This window comes from Abramis brama (genome assembly GCF_963993115.1).
Source record: "Abramis brama genome assembly, contig: SCAFFOLD_47, whole genome shotgun sequence".
In the NCBI taxonomy this organism is placed as follows: domain Eukaryota; kingdom Metazoa; phylum Chordata; class Actinopteri; order Cypriniformes; family Leuciscidae; genus Abramis; species Abramis brama.
The window spans coordinates 249,084-265,847 of record NW_028155925.1 but is presented as its reverse complement, the minus strand read 5'-3'; the positions used below and the strand labels follow the sequence as shown (position 1 = coordinate 265,847).

The following is a 16,764-nucleotide window of genomic DNA, read 5'->3' as shown; positions in this document are numbered from 1 at the left end:
TACAGCTGTTTTCAATGAACTATAAACATCATACTTTAAACAAATAGAATTTGTTTGTTTTTTATTTTCATGCAAATATGTGGATAACGAATGGATGACTCCTTTCTCCTGCATTGTTCATTTAAGGTAATGCATTCTGGGCCCTATTTTAACAATCTAAGCTCATGGTCTAAAGCGCAAGTGCACTCAGGTCGTGCCAGAATCCACTTTTGTTAGTTTAACAGCGGGACAAATGGTCGGCGCTCCTGGCGCTGGTCTAAAAGTGTTGTGTCTCTTAATGAGTAATGGGTGTGTTTTGTCTCTATTCTTTTAATGAGTAATGGGTGTGTTTTGGCGTGTGCCTGTGTGTGTAATAAGCAGAGTGTGTGTAATAAGCAGAGTGGACGCACGTTGTGGACCCGCCTATAGGTGCACATAATGCACATTACTAACACGCTCTTTAAATAACAAAACGAATATTGTGCCATTGACTTTAGACCAGGTTTGAGTTGGTCAGTGGCTCAGTCTATTTCTGTTCCTTAAAATAGCAACGCTCCAACAAGCCTGAACACACACCTGGTGTCTCAGACCAGCAGCCCATGGAGAACAGATGTGCGCAAATGCATTCGCTATTTAAACAACGTGATGCAGGACATGAAAATGAAACTGTCGGACTGAAACTAAAACACATCAGCACCAGGTGTATGATAGAGCCCTAAGACTTGAGTTGTCATACAGCACATGAATAATTATTAGGCAAGCTGATATTCTGATGTTTCTTTTTCCAACCTCACCCATCTTAATGAGATAAAATTAGGACTGTATATACTCACTTATAGGTAATATGTTGATCAGTGGATTAAAGCTGTTCAATGAACTATAAACACTTGATACTCTATAATTTAGTATTTATTAAAGTGCTCTTCTCCCAGGTGAACTAATATTTTTAAACATTTTCAAACTGTTTAAATGATGATTCTATGTTGCTGTGAAATAATTTGATTGACTTATTCCCAGTAACTTAATTAATTACTTAAAACTTTTCACAAACTGATACCCAGTCAGAAAGCAAGCTGATGGTAGAAGCATAACAACCTCAGTCAATGTTCATCCAAACTTTTCTCTTTTTTTCTGTGAAATGTAATTCGATGTAAATGCACTTCTACTGTAAGTTTTGACATTTTTACACAACTGGATAATTATGACCGCCGCTAGCGTAGCTAGCGAAAGCGGTCATATAGGGATTGTCAAAGTTTTTTTTTTTTTTTTTTCGTCATCTACTGAATTTTTCGTCAACGATACCAGGGACACCGAAGCACCGGGGAACATGAAATTTGGTGGGCATGTAGCCCCACTAGACTTTTACGGAAAAATTTCGTTTGGTCCCCGGGGGCCACTCCCCCCCCGAGCTGGGCCCCCCCAAACCCCAAAAATGCAGTTTTTCCTACATAACTACCTGAACCGTGGCACCGAGGATGAAGAAATTTTTATGGTATGTTGCTCTTAAGGGCCCACATCAACCTAGCCCATAATCACTCATTTGTGATTTACGCCACTCCCATAAAAAATGAAAATGCAATATTATTCTGCTTTAATCGCCCCTATCTTCAGTGGAGATGTTCAGAACTGCACCATATTTCATGTGTATGATTAACTTGACATCCTCTGGGGGTATGCTAAGTTTCGTAGAATTTCATCCATGGGGGGGTATAAAATAAATTCATTTATGTGCACATTTAGTGACTGTACACTCATCGGCCTGTAGATGGTGGTGTTGAGCGAAGGGTTGCTGGTTTAGGATGATACAGTCACACACACACATGCAGGAATACAAACAAACGCAAGCATGCACACACACTGACATCCACACGCACAGACACACACCCATACACACACATACAAATCCACATGCACAGACACACACACACGCGCACACACATGTACGCACGCATACATACACGCACACAGACACACACACACACACACACACACACACAGACACACACACATACACAAACACACACACATACACACACACACACACACACACACACACACACACACACACACACACACACACACACACAGACAGACATGCACATACTACTACTTTTTTTAGGTATATACATAAACACGCAATACAGCCAAATTGCTCCACGTCATTTATTTTTGTGGAAAGCCAGTGCAGGCCTGAGCGGCGGTCATATTTTGTACCACCATGCGGTACATCTAGTTTGTTAACTGTTACAGTACACTTATTCTGATCTGTTGATCTGTAAATGATGCTGTTTTCTATTTTTCTATCCATGCAGATGTGAAAATGTGTGTATGATCTGATTTTGAGCACAGATAAAATGATTTTGAGGCAATTGTTTTACTTTGCCAGAAGAGTCAGAGGTTCTCTGAATGTAGTTTGAAGATTTGGTTTTGTGTTTAAGGTTTTGAGAAAGTGGGTGATGGTTTTGCTTCATCAATTCAGAAAAACTGTAAAATAATAAATATACAATACATGTATGCATTTATTTCATTCATAGTGCCCTAACTTTATTTCATACAATCTTCTAAACCATATTGACCCAAATCTACTGTAAACCCTTAACAATACAATGTTATTATTTGTATAACTATTATTATTATGTTTTTTATTTAATTTTTTATTAAATTGTGTATTTGAAAGACATTTGGATTTGGATTACAGAGGCCAAAAAACATCGTTGTCAAAAAATATCGAATGTTAATGAAGCAGAAAATAGGATGGAGATGTGTGTGTGTGTGTGTGTGTGTATGTGTGTGTGTGTGTGTGTGTATATATATATATATCTATCTCTCTCTATATCCATCCTATTTTCCTCTTCCTTAACTCTGTGTGTGTGTGTGTGTGTGTGTGTGTGTGTGTGTATCTATATCCATCTTATTTTACTCTTCCTTAACTCTGTGTGTGTGTGTGTATATCTATATCCATCCTATTTTCCTCTTCCTTAACTCTGTGTGTGTGTGTATATCTATATCCATCCTATTTTCCTCTTCCTTAACTCTGTGTGTGTGTGTTAGTTACAGAAATAATTTGATTCTTTATTGTCATTGTACAAACATCCAAAAATCACAATAAACACTTTTTTTTTTTAAGATAATATTACATAACTTGGTAATACTATAAACATATACATATTAGATATTGTTAAAGGGGTCATATAATGCCATTTTTGTACAAGCTAATATGATTCTTTAGGGTCTAAATTAAAAGTTTGTAATATACTTTAATTAAAAATTCTCATTAGTATTGTAAGAAAACCAGCTTTATACTGACCCTCGTTTGTAAAGCAGTCTGGTGTGTGAAATGATTCGCGCAAACATGAAAGCATTGACGTTGATCGTGGGGAATATTCCCTCGAAAACAAACTCAGCCACTGCGTCTTCAGCGGTTTGGATTTAGGAACATCAAAATGATGCTGTGTTCGTTATTACACCCAAGAACAGAACACCACACTCGCTTAGACGCCATTAGACGTGTTGAAATGCTGCTGTCAATCAACAATCGTGGGAGGGGCGTCCGACCGTGTGACGTCACTAGGTCGAACGGCTTGATTTGAGACGGGGGAAAACATATAAGGAGATTAAAAAAAAACACTGGATGGACTTTTATCATTTTATGATGGTTGTGTACAGGCACTGCCAACACACATTTCAGTACAATCAACTTGTAAAAGTGCATGAACCATTATATGACCCCTTTAAAGCAACATTAAGGAACTTTCCTCTTCAGTCCTCTTCCTCTTTGGTCCTCCTACAGTTTGGAAGCGGAATTGTCCATTACTGCTGTCGTAAATAATTTCTCTGCCTGCAGCCGACCGTCGCACGTGCACTGTTTATCCATCACCGGAATGAACGATGTCCACAGACAAGGTAGAGTATGTTGCAGGATTTCATGAAAGCATGATGTATTGTGACATCAGAAACAAAGAAAAACTAAATAATGACTATTGTAACGCTTGGCGTAAAGCAAGTCAAATTTGTAGTTTTCTTTTACTTTTTCTTATGTCTCATTAGAACTACAGAAACGCGACCCGATCTGGCAAACTTGCATAGTGTGGTTATAGCCGATATTGAGCTGCAAAGCGGATCCAGAAGTGCCGTTCACCCTGTTACAACTTGATGAACCACTGATACGATTTTGGAAACATTATTTTAAGGTAAAAAATGTTCCTTAGTGTTGCTTTAAGAGATATAATACATTCATTGTATAGTCAAGAAATGAAGAATATTTTGCTAGTTTGATGAAATGAACGGCTGCGTTCTAAAAAGAAAAAGAAAAAAAAAACATGAGATTTGTGCATCATTTCTACACAGTTTCTATTTTATCTCTTTATAGACCATCTCTTACCTCAAATCTGCTATGGGCTGAAATATGTGCCACCAGAAACTGAATTTGAATAAATTATATTTGAATTTGAATTGCTAAACTTGTACAAGTTTATTTGCGCTCGATTGCTCTTCCTTCATCCTCCAACTACCCGGATGTCTGTCACAGTAACTTGAAATTAAATTTGGTGATCTGAATCTGAATTGTGAGAACTGAATGTGAGGATATATAGAGAGTTGAATTTTCAGTGAGGATTAAATTGTATTGGACTTCAGTTCCAAACAAATAAATTCAATTTCAAATTATACAATTCAAATTCAGTTTTTCAATGCAATTATTCAAATTAAACAATACAATTTCAAATTATGTGATTCATATTCATTTTTTCAAGGCAATTATTCAAGTTTAGCAATTCAAATTCAAATATAATTTATTCAAATTCAGTTTCTGGTGGCACATATTTCAGCCCATACCAGCGCAGCCAATGTTTACAGCCTTGTCAGGGGTTTTCCTGCATTGATTTTTTTTTTGGCGGCCGCCAAAGCAAATTTTTTGTCCCGCCAAAGCCTTATTTGATCGGTGAGTTATGTAGAATAGAATGAATGACTGCTGAGCCTGACAGGGCGATAACGAGCAGCAGAGAGAGCCCCGGCCGCGCGCGCGCACTCTCACGTCTTCAAACAACACGAGCGCTGTCTTGCTCCCTCTCCCTCGCGCATATTAATCAGTCAGCTGACACGATAGTAAAAGGTCGGAAGACCGCAGTTTCACATGGAGCATTTGGAGATTTTTTCTAGTGAATTACCGCGGGGTGTGAATTGTGCTAAAAAATTGTTTGCCTTATCTTCTCTAAAAAGCGTTCCGCCCATTCAGCTGACATAAACCACAATTTCAGTAAATGAAAAAACCTATCCAGTGATGAAATGTTTTCTGTGTTGGCACAAATCTTGTGCGATGTCCTAAACACCCAAGATAATCAGTGTGCCGTATATGCAAACGAATGATCCTTTGAACCATTCACTTTAATGAATGGTTCAAACAACTGATCTGTCCAACACTGAATTGGTGTTAAAAAAAAAAAAATCGGTCACATTTTACAATAATGTTCCCTTTATTAAAGGTGCTCTAAGCGATGTCTAAGCGTTTTTTAGGCCCAAACTTTTTTTTTCACATACAGCAAACATCTCCTCACCATCCGCTCGCTGTCTGTCCCCTGAACACACTGTAAAAAAATGCGGTCTCTGTAGACACCACAGGCTCCACAAACGGCAAGAAAAACCAATTGGGCTAACCCGCACCACGAAACATAACTGCTCCAGCCAATAACCGACAAGAAGGATTTGGGGGTGGGGTTTGGGGGGTTAGTGCCATAGACAGTATATAAACTGGACACAGCGACCCCATTGGATTCAACGGAGACAAGTGAAGTCAATTAGAAGCTCTCACTTCCTGATGGCTGAGCGACTGCGCAGAAACTGAGCTTGACGACGTAGATGTGATGTGAGCAACCCGTCTGTCTTCTAGTAGCTGTGACGAGAGAAATCTGAATCATTCCCTTCCGAATCTCACAGAGACGGAGAGTGTGAGTAGGAGCTGTCCATGAGCTAGCAGCAGGAGCAACTTTTGCTAAGTATTCCGATCGCCCTCGAGCTTCTCCTCCTGTCCATACGGTAATCTCTCTACTGTGCGACAGAGAGTCGCTTGGTTATGACGCAATCGTCTACGGGGCCATAACGTAAGATACAAGGTAATAGAGCTTTTTATACATTGTCGTGTTTCTTTAGAAATAAATAATGGACAAATGGAGTCTTTAAACGCCTCAGATGTAAAGTTATTCGCTGTCAAAGTGACGCCAAAATGAATGGGAGTCAATGGGATGCTAACAGCAGGTGATGGTCCGCTAATCAATGGCGGCGCCCGGGGAAACTTCAAAATAATATGAAACATTGCCCCCCTGGTTGGTGCGCAGATGAGGAGGAGGGAGGGTCTAGCTAGCCTCCATTTTGTTTGACAATACTTTAAACGCCAACAAGAAGTGACGTCACCCAACATCACTTAGAGCAGCTTTAAACTATAGTTAACTACATTAGTTAACATACTATTAATAAACTGCACTTCTACAGCATTGTTAATATTCATTTTAATATTTAGCCTACATTATTGAAATCAAAAGTTGTATTTGTTAACATAGTTAATGCAGAGGGGGGGGCATCTATAGATCATCTCGTCCCAGGCAAGACTGTCAGCTGGCCTGGTATTACTGTAATTATTTCAGCAACAACAGTGATTTGAAACATGTATCTTGCATTGTTTGCTGTTGAATGAGCTGATTGTTAAAAGTACTAAACTGAAAGAAGGTCATACTGTTGTGTTTCTGTGATTAAACCAAATGTTCTCATTACATATTACAATAATCTTGTGTTTGAAACAATGATTATGTGGACTGAAAAGTGTATAACTGTAATAAAAGCATGAGATCAGGTTTTGAAAGAATGACTAGCTGCGTTACAAGTGTGATCAGTTTGGATTTTTGTACTAAGAGTTTTGAAAATTTACACCTTACTTGTGAAAATAGTACCACAGCGAATAAAAAAAACCCTGTAATTTTGTATCACGTCACATGTATTGGGGTGTACAATAGTGATGATGATGTGATGTGGAGTACCATTCATTCACATTAATAATTGCATGACAATTTGTAATATTCTTATTATTATTATGATTTTATTATTAATGACGCTTATTGTTATTTAGAAAATGAATGTCGTTATTATTATTAGTATTATTATTATTATTATTTAAGAGAAGAAGAATGTCATTTTTATTATTTTATCAGTCTGAATTATTTTTTGGTCATTGAAAGCCTTTCATTACTGAACCCAGTCCGTGCGCACCTGCCGGGCCTAACCCTGAAACTTCAGGTAAAGTGCACAGGCTCGCAACTGAAGGAATACATATGCCTACAAATCAAATGCTTTGGTAAAGTCACACAAATTAAACATTGAAGTCCATGTTGCACAAAAATAAACACTGAAGTTTATAATTACTATGCTGCTGTTGTTTTACAGTGGGTCATAATATATCATATCTTTTAGTTTGTCAGTGCGTTTTGTGGTGTTAGGAATTGTTTTTCTGCGCATTTCCACACTAACTCAAAACGCGCGTACATGTACACCACCTCCTGAGCTGGCGTAGGATTTGAGCGTGCCGTACGCCAACGTCCATATTGATAAATCTCAAAGTCACCGTGGTTTTGGGTGTACGCCAGGTGTACGCTGGAAATTTGGTGTACGCACTTTTGACAAATAAGGGCCACTGTCTCTCCGTGTTTATCTCTCTGTGTCTCTCAGTTTCTCTGGAACCAAAAGCGGAAAGTGAGCAGGACTAAAGTTTCAGTTGTGTGTGTGGAAACTGAAGCTCATCTTGTGTTCGAGTTTGGTGGGTGGAAACTGAAGCTCATCTTCCAGATTACTGACTTTAACCCTCGCCTGCCTCGTGTTGTTGCTCTGTATGTTGTTGCAGAGATGATATTGTGAAACACTTTAAAGTTACGGGTAATTGTAGCTTACTGAACTTTACCTCACTGTTGTTGTCGCCACTGTGTGTTTAAATGCACTGGATGCCGTTTTATTTCTGTAAAACCCCTTTCTCCTGTTTTTGGCTGTTTAGGGAGTTAGTGAACATTTCTGTTGTTCATTTCTTTTCTCTGACTAGACAGAGTATTTTTACTTTGTAACAAAGTAGTCCAGAGAACTTTTGCTGTTTCGGCCTTTCCTCCTCCTGAAGAATATTTTACTTTCTTTTGAGTTGCTTCATTTATACTTTTTTAATAAACCTTGTTGAACTGGGGTTTACTGTCAGTCGTTCGGGACAGAGGAACGGCACACTAACTCAACTCAAATCTTTTTACTTTTTCACTGTTTCTCCTTCACCTCAGGCAAACATTACATCTGGCGTATAACAACAGTATATAACTATACATAATAAAACTCTTTAATTAGCATCTTTTGCAGCGATTTTTGTGTGAGCATCAGTGAACACCCCTGACCACTCGTGAGTTTCACGTCGTTGTAAACTAAAGTTGAATGCGTTTTAGGAAGGATTGACTTTAGGAATTTGACTTTAAAAAATATGCAGAAACCCTGTGTGTTGTAGTTGTGTTGTAGTTGTGTTTAACTCTAGTTGTGTTGTAGTCGTGTTTACTGTTTTGCAGCACAAGTGCATTGCAGTGCAAAATTTAGTGAGTGAGAATGTTTGCAGAGTTTTGCAAAAAGAGTGCATGAGCTGGAGCGTATATACAGAAACCAGACCGGAGGTGTTTTTGTTTCATCTCTTGTTGTCAGCTGTGTTTGCAGTGTGTTAGTGAGTTCATCCTGTGGTTGACAAAACACTAGCACTAGTTTTCTATCCAACATGAACATATGGTCATAACGCAATGACTGGTTAGTATTTTAACAGTCATTGTGCTATGAATATATGTTTATGTTGGATAGAAAATGTCTCAGGTTACCACTGTAAAGCTGGTTCCCTGAGAGGGAACTCGAGCTGCGTCGAGACGCTGTGGGAACGCCCCTGCGTGATTGCGTCGTGAAGAACGTGTATAATCAGTCCAATGGAGAAGCACACCGGAAAACAGACCGAATAGGCCCGAAGCAAGTCGATCACAGGCATGCAGGGAGTATGGCAGGGCGACACAGTGTCTCGTTCCCTAGTATCTTGGTCTGACGCCTCACTGTGCCACGAAGGAAACGTTACTAAAGGGTGTCTCCCCAAGATAAGTTGTACCTCTTAAAGGGATGTGGTAAGCAGCTACGGCTTTTTTTTTTGTTCCAAAGAAGGATGGAGGCTTACATTCAAACAGTTTGTGTCACAAATTCAGTCAGAGGACTGGTTCGATAGATTTGAAGGATGCGTCCTTCCATGTAGCCATCCGTCTAGTGTAGTCACGACACTAGAATTTCACGAGTTCACACTTACATATAATTTGAATGGGTAAGTTTAATGCGTATATGGCGTGCTGTCCGGAGGGAGGGCTCCGAGCTCGGAGTTCAGCCCGAACCCAGAGTACTCCCCCCGTATGTAAGTGTTTAGTACTAGAAGTGTGGAGAAGGGGTGGTGGAGGGATGCTGCAAAAACTGTTAATGGAATGAGGTGAGACTGCTGAGTATTTATACCTCTCACCATGATTGCTGAGTGCTTTCCACTTGTGTTAATTATCTGAAAGTGCTCCTCCCGAACCTTGTTAATAAAACATCATTTCGAACTTCGATACGATACCTTGAAAAATTTCGATATTCAATACCATTTTCACTTCCTGGTGTGGAGAGCACCAGCTGGACCCAGTTATCTGCCCTGTCGTTGCAGTGCTGGAGTTTCTGCAGGAGTGTTTCTCTGCATTGAGAAGCTGCTTTAAAAGACAGATCTGAGGACAGTCGTTATCTCTAAGAAGGCTTCGACTAAGTCCTGACTCCTTCTCCTCGGTGCCCTGAAGCGGTAAACTGTCAGGGAACAATCAAACTGGCAGCGCTGCGACCCTCCTCAGTCGCTTCCCACAGGGCACCGAGGAGAAGGAGGCAGGACTTAGTCGAAGCCTTCTTAGAGATAACGACTGTCCTCAGATCTGTCTTTTAAAGCAGCTTCTAAAGGCACTTTACACAATAAAAAATAAATAAAAAGAATACACAGATAGAAATGCAAAGCGTATAAAAAACAAAAGAATACACTGGAATATAAAATAATTAAAACCATTAGAAAAAAGCTAACCTAAAAAGTGAGTTTTTAGATTGATTTAAAAATACTTCGATTTTGTCACGGTTCATGAATTCACTGTCTCTCTCTCGTCTAACGTGCTGTTGTGTGTGTGTGTGTGTGTGTGTGTCTGTGGGCGTGGTCACTGATCATCAGTGATCAGTAGCGCCAGCTGGTTTCAATTGTGTGTCCCTTTATAAGCTCAGTAACTGGTGTCTCATGTTGTCAGATCGTTGTGGTTTTCCTGGTGTGTTTCCCGTGCCTGTTCCTGTGTTCCCGGTGCCGTTTTGGATCTTCCTGTCTTTGTTGTGTCTTCCTGGATTTCTGCACTCTTCACGGAATCATCAAGCACTTCACGAGGGATCACCACTGGATTACAGCACCAGCACCAGTTGCCCACCGAGGTCCCTGCGTCACCACACCACCAGCGTTTGTGTCCGCCCATCTGTCCCGCTGTGTTGGCGTTCATCTGTGTGCTGAGTTTCTGACCATCTGTGTGTTTTCAATAAAGAGTGTTCTGGACAGTATAAACGACAGTATAAAGAGCGTTGTTGCATATACATCCTGTCTGTCATCCGTTACAGATTTTGCACGTTTATTATGATAAGGAAGTGTGTTCCAGTAAGACAGAGCCAATCTTCGATCTGACACACACATAAAAACAAACTCAGCAGTCAGAGAGACAAGATCTAAACCAGATTAAATCAGTCTCAGAAACCCCAAAGACAGTTTCCAGTTGGTTGAGTAAGATGTGTCAAATTGACGGTGTCAAAAGATCAAGAAGGATAAAGATGGAGAGAGAACCAGAATCTGAAGCTATTAGCAGATCAACTGTGAAGTTAATGAAAACCAGACTGAAGCGGCTCGAAAAGATTATTAACAGTAAGATGATTGTGTAGCTGCAAAGCCACAACTCGTTCTAGTGTTTTTGCCAGAAAGGGGAGGTTTGATATGGGGCGATAATTATTTAAATTGTCCAAATCAACATCATGCTTTTTTTGAAAGGGTCGAACTCGCACTCTGTCGATGACGCAATGGGGAACTTCTCCACATGAACCGGTGTCTGAAAAGCTATCCCATCACGACAATTTATATTGACCGGCGACAGTCTATGACATCATCATTAGTGCGACCCGGAAGTGAAAGAGTGAATCTCCGGGGACTGTTTTGTCTTTACGCTTCAAGCTGAAACTTCAAAAGGTAATCATGGCTTGTGAAAAACTCTTCAGGAAGTGTGTGGATCTGTGTCTAAGATATTTGACACCTGATGACACACACAACTTGTGTTTTTACTGTTTGGGCTCAGATCACGTATGATCAGTTCTTGAGGGAGCTGATGTGCCACCGTGAGTTTTTCCCTTGAGAAAACTCCGCTCTGGTCTGCTGTCTTCTCGAGGGAACAGGACAGAGTCCAGGACATCTGTACCAGTCGGTTCAGGTCCCGCTCGCGCTGAGCAGAGACTGGAACCGTGGGGTTTCAGAGGGAGCTCGCCGAGGAGTTTGAGAGAGTTGTTAATATCTCACGCCACTCAGAGACTCACGAGTTTGAGCTGCTGGATGAGCATGTGTTGTCACTAACATCCTCTGATCTGACAGCGAGTGCTCTACTGGATATAAACACAACCAGTCCAAGAGAAATGGAGATGATGATGAGGGTGAAGAGGATTTATAACCCGAACCCCCTCAGTCTCCCTGCCCTGCGGATGATGAGTTGTGAGTGTTATGTAACGCGCTCAGCGAGGCTTCAGCTGCTGTAGGAGTGTGTGAGGGAAGAGACCGCTCATGGCAGACTTGACAATCGGTTTATTTTCAGCCTTAACGCTCCAGCTCCCGTGAGTCTTCCATTAACATTGATCTCGCTTGCTGATTTTTATCAAGAATCAAGTGCAATAAAATATTAACACACTAAACTAACAGTTTAGGTAATTTTTGTATTTATTATTTTTTACAAGAAGCTTGGAACATGTTTACAAATCTGTCCAACTCCAGGAGAGAATAAAGTAAATCCAAACATGTACTATATAAATAAAAAATCCATTCATTCACTTTCATCTTATATACAGTAACAGTGCATGTCTTGTTAAAACTTATTATTTGTTGAAAAAGGAACATGATGGAGAATATTTATCAGGCTAGATGAATCACACTGCTGCTTTCTGAAAGGAGAAACACAGAAATATAACACAAAGATCAATATAACGTCAGATTTCTGCTTCAGTTTTCACTCTATTTCTCTGTATTTGTGTGTGTCTCACCTTTTCTGTGACTCTAAAACATCACAATGAATCGGTGAAACATGAGAAACTGTGAATGAAGAACACAAACATCAGATTATAGCAATTCCTGCTCAAACAGTGACAATTAATAAATCAGTGTCACTGATGGAAAGAGGCTGTGGGGGGTATTGTGGGGGTGGGGTAATGTGGGCTGGTGTGGCTATAGTGCCAGGGCTGTATTAAATAAAATTAATATTAAAGGGGGGGTGAAATGCTATTTCATACATACCGAGTTTTTTACACTGTTAAAGAGTTGGATTCCCATGCTAAACATGGACAAAGTTTCAAAAATTAAATTGTACGTTTGAAGGAGTATTTCTGTGCCAAAAATGCTCCTTCCGGTTTGTCACAAGTTTCGGAAAGTTTTTTTCTCGAGTATGGGCATGTGTGACGTCAGACAGGGCGGAATTTCCTTATATGGGTCCTGAGGGCACTTCTATCGGAAGAGCGCGGGCGCGCGCGCAATCGTAGACCAGAGCAAGAGAGCGGAAAGCAGTTCGCCCATCATCACAGCGCCAAAGCCCAGTTCGACGCCGGATTTGCAGATCGTCTAATACTTAAGGATGCAGTCCCAATGATAAAGGTTCACGGTCGTGCGTTGGAACCATGAGTAAAACTGCTTGTCTGCTTCAAATGTCTGTGTGTTGTTAGCTATCGGCGCGTAAGCACAGCCCACACGGCACGCCTCCAGCCGCTCGTTTTTTTCTGGAAAGACTCGGAACTGCCTATCTTTCTTTTATAAATATAATAAAACTAAAGACTTTTTGGAGATATGAAGGATGCAGTACTACTCTACAGGTACTCAAGATTAACATGAGATTGACTGAAAATGAGTGTTTCACCCCCCCTTTAAATAAAATAAAAAATAAATACATTTTCCAGGAAAACAGATCAAAACAGGGCAATAATTAAGGTGAATTAGCCAATATGACTAAAATGTCCAGGTGGACACTGTCAAACGGCAATCAAGAAATGAACTGATGACTTTAACCCTCGGAAGTACACACTGCAGAACATAACGCAGAATTTAGCAGTCAAACTCATTCATCGTTGATTCAAACCTTTTTCAGCAGCTGTCAGGGTCGAGTAGAGTGCAGTCTGGACAGTGTAAAGTCTGGTTAGGCTAGTGTGGACACGACCATGGACACGAGTCGTCCCATATTCGATTTCAATTCAAGTCATTCAACTGTGCTCTCCTCTCAGTTATATTCACCATCGAGTTAATCTCCCACCACATGTGTACGTTTTTAGAGTTGCTCACTATCTCACTCTTTACTGTAGATACAACTTACTGTTTATTAGGCAATATCACTTTGCATTAGCATCACTTAAATATACAGCTAGCTACAGCTTATCATGTGTGCTAAAAGTGTGTGCTCGTCAGTGATGTCATGATGACCGATTTTATGGACTGCATGCACACTTTAGTTTAGTTTTTTTTAACCAATTAGACTTTAAAATATAGATGTTTGAAAACCGCCGAACTGACTTCAAACCAGCCCAGATTTTGTCCACCCGCCCAAACCCTTTTTTACCTGCACAATCAAATTCAAAACCGCCCAATCTGGCAACACTGAACACTGTAGATGTAGATGAATCAAAATAGAACCATGATCAAGTAAATTAGTATTGTGATACTTGGTGCCACAGTGACACTCTTGTTTCAAAAAGTATTGCTCTACCACAACACTCAATATGCGGTCCCACGGTGAGTCATTTTCCCTGTTGCCCCTACACAAATATGAGGGTTCCCCGACCTGACTTATCCCACTTTAACCACAAATAAACAAAATATAAACTTCTGACCACAAAGTTGCTTGTTGCTTTTCCTATATATACTGTATAGTGAATGAAAAGTAATAGTTTAGAATTGATGTGACACATTCAGACACCAGAGAAGATGAAACTCTGAAGATGATGAAATATGAAAGTTTGATATTAAACATCATAAATACTCACAGTTTGGTTTTCCGCTATTAATGCTGCTTTTTCTGACTAGACTCGGCGTGTTTTTCTGTTTTGGTTCATTAGATTGTAACGTTTTGTCATTTTTATTCCCCATTCTTCTCTTTCTCTCTTATCACGTTTCATTATCCTGTAGTGTGTGAAGCTCCACACATGTTCTCCATGCTGTAATTCCTCATATATTCTGACTTTGGTAATTTCTGTTCAAGAGAATACAGTAGTTCAGTTCAGAGTGAAGTTTGACATCAGTTAATGATTGTTGAGCAATACAGGTTTACATTTCAGTTTCACTATAATAGAGACATTAATGTCTGGATATCTTTGTCTATGGAAAAATCGGTAACACTTTATTTTAGAGTGTCCTTGTTACATATATGGCATGTACTTACCATAGTAATAACAGTAAATTATGCATAATTACATGCAACTAACCCTCAACCAAACCCTAACCCTATAGTAGGTATACATGTAGTTGCTTAATATTACACAGCACTTAAAAAGATCTAAAACTACAGATTGGTGTCTACTGGTGAATTTAAAGGCATCATAAAGACAGTGGTAATGAAGGCTTGTGATGTTTTTTGTTGAGAGGATACTATGTTCTAATATAGTATTATTATTATTATTATTATTATTATTATTATTATTATTAATGTTGTCTTCCTGTATGGCTGCTACCTTGGCCAGGTCTCTCTTGTAAAATATTACTATATTACTTCCTGGTAAATTAAAGGTAAATCAAATAATAAAATATATAATTACACGGTAACAATGACACCTTAAAATAGAGTAACCGAAAAATCTCTTTAGAGAACAATTAAAGACGAAGTGTTTTAATCACCTTGTGATGAGCAGAAGAGAGGAGACATCCAGTGCAGATCTGAGATCAGACATCAGCTTTTAGCGGGAAGGTTAAACCGCTCCTCTGGTAATACTGATCAAACTGATCAGTTTCAAAATTATGCACCCACAGTCACACAGTCAGTTACTGAAACATAACACAAACATCTCAATACTTCCTGTTAACTGATTTGACTTAGCAGAATTTCTCAGTGAAATGAACTTCCCACCACATCTCCTGAGATCATCATCACAACTTTTGAATTCCAGGAAATGCTGAAGACGCTCTTTACTGAACAACACCACATTAAACCAAAAAGGCTCACATTTAAAATCTATATAAAATCTCTCTATATTTCTCCTCTGCTCTTGCTGGTCTCCTAATCTAGCTTTCTAATAAACCTGATATTATATTATATTAATATTGTGGCAAATTACTTGTGATATTCCTCATTTGTAAGTGGATAAAAGCATCTGCTAAATTAATAAATGTATATCTTAAAGTACTGTATATTTGCAGTATTTTGTCTGTGCTGTGTTTTTATTTAGTATTTTGTTGTATTTATTTTATTGATATAAATACAGTGTGTTTGTAGTTGTGTGTATCATGACTAACTGATCTACAGTAAATATTGATTTATTTCTCCTGTTTTAAGATATAATGGATATAGCAACAGAATGTCGAGTCCCATTTGCTTATAGAGTCAATAATGTGACTCGAACTCTCAAGTTATTTTATTCCATATGATTTCATAGTTCAGATCATTATCATGTCAAATACATACATTTAAGTTATAAACTGCAAATAAAATAAAAAATAATGCTTATAAATGTTGAAATGTGAGGTACTCAGATATGATCAAATGAAATAAATGTCCATTGTTTTTTTAAAATGATCAGTGCAGGAGTTTAGATTCAGTCTTAATTTTATCTAAAGCTCATCAAGTCCTTTATGGCTTATTTGAAAACGACAGCCGAGTTTAACAGTCCTGATCAGTGATGAATTTTTTTTTTTTTTTTTAATAGATAAAATGTAAATTCATGTCCCAGTTATACCTAATGTTGTTACAGTTTTCTGGTTTGATAAACATTTACTTTACATTAAAAATATCTAAATTAAAAAAAAAAAACAATTTAGTATTTTTACATTAACTGTTAAATGCAATTACTGTTCTATTTATTAAAATCAAGTATAAATTTAATCAAGTTAGTGCTTGTAAGCTTTTTTACATTTATTCCAAAATAATAACTAAACGCAGCAACAATTTAAAAAATATATTTTTTTTATTTGTGAATCAATATAGCCTACAGCGGTTCTTTTTAATAGTCAACTTATTTCAGATAATCAGTCATAAAGCTGAGTAAACTCTTATCACAGACACGAAGATGAGCCTTTAATTTCCCCGAGCTGATTCTGAGAATCGCCTCAGTCATCCTGTTCTCAGGCCAGTTCAAGCTTGACATACAGCAGTGATATATCAGTGGCTGAGATGTTTACTTATTTTTAATTAGTCTTCCCATTAAATGCAAAATTTTCTTCATTCACGAACGCACATGAAAACAAAAGGTGGGATTTATCGCATTGAGGTTAGACTT

General features: G+C 38.8%; 1 long non-coding RNA gene across 1 annotated transcript; it reads right to left on the bottom strand.

Annotated features, from left to right (window-relative positions):
- Positions 1–12,087: 12,087 nt before the first annotated feature.
- Positions 12,088–15,572, bottom strand: LOC311077279. Its single transcript, XR_014604848.1, has 4 exons — positions 15,170–15,572; positions 14,323–14,528; positions 12,343–12,391; positions 12,088–12,243 (listed from the first exon to the last, which is right to left on the bottom strand). It is a non-coding gene; the product is annotated as an uncharacterized lncRNA (long non-coding RNA).
- Between the last annotated feature and the right edge of the window lie 1,192 nt (positions 15,573–16,764).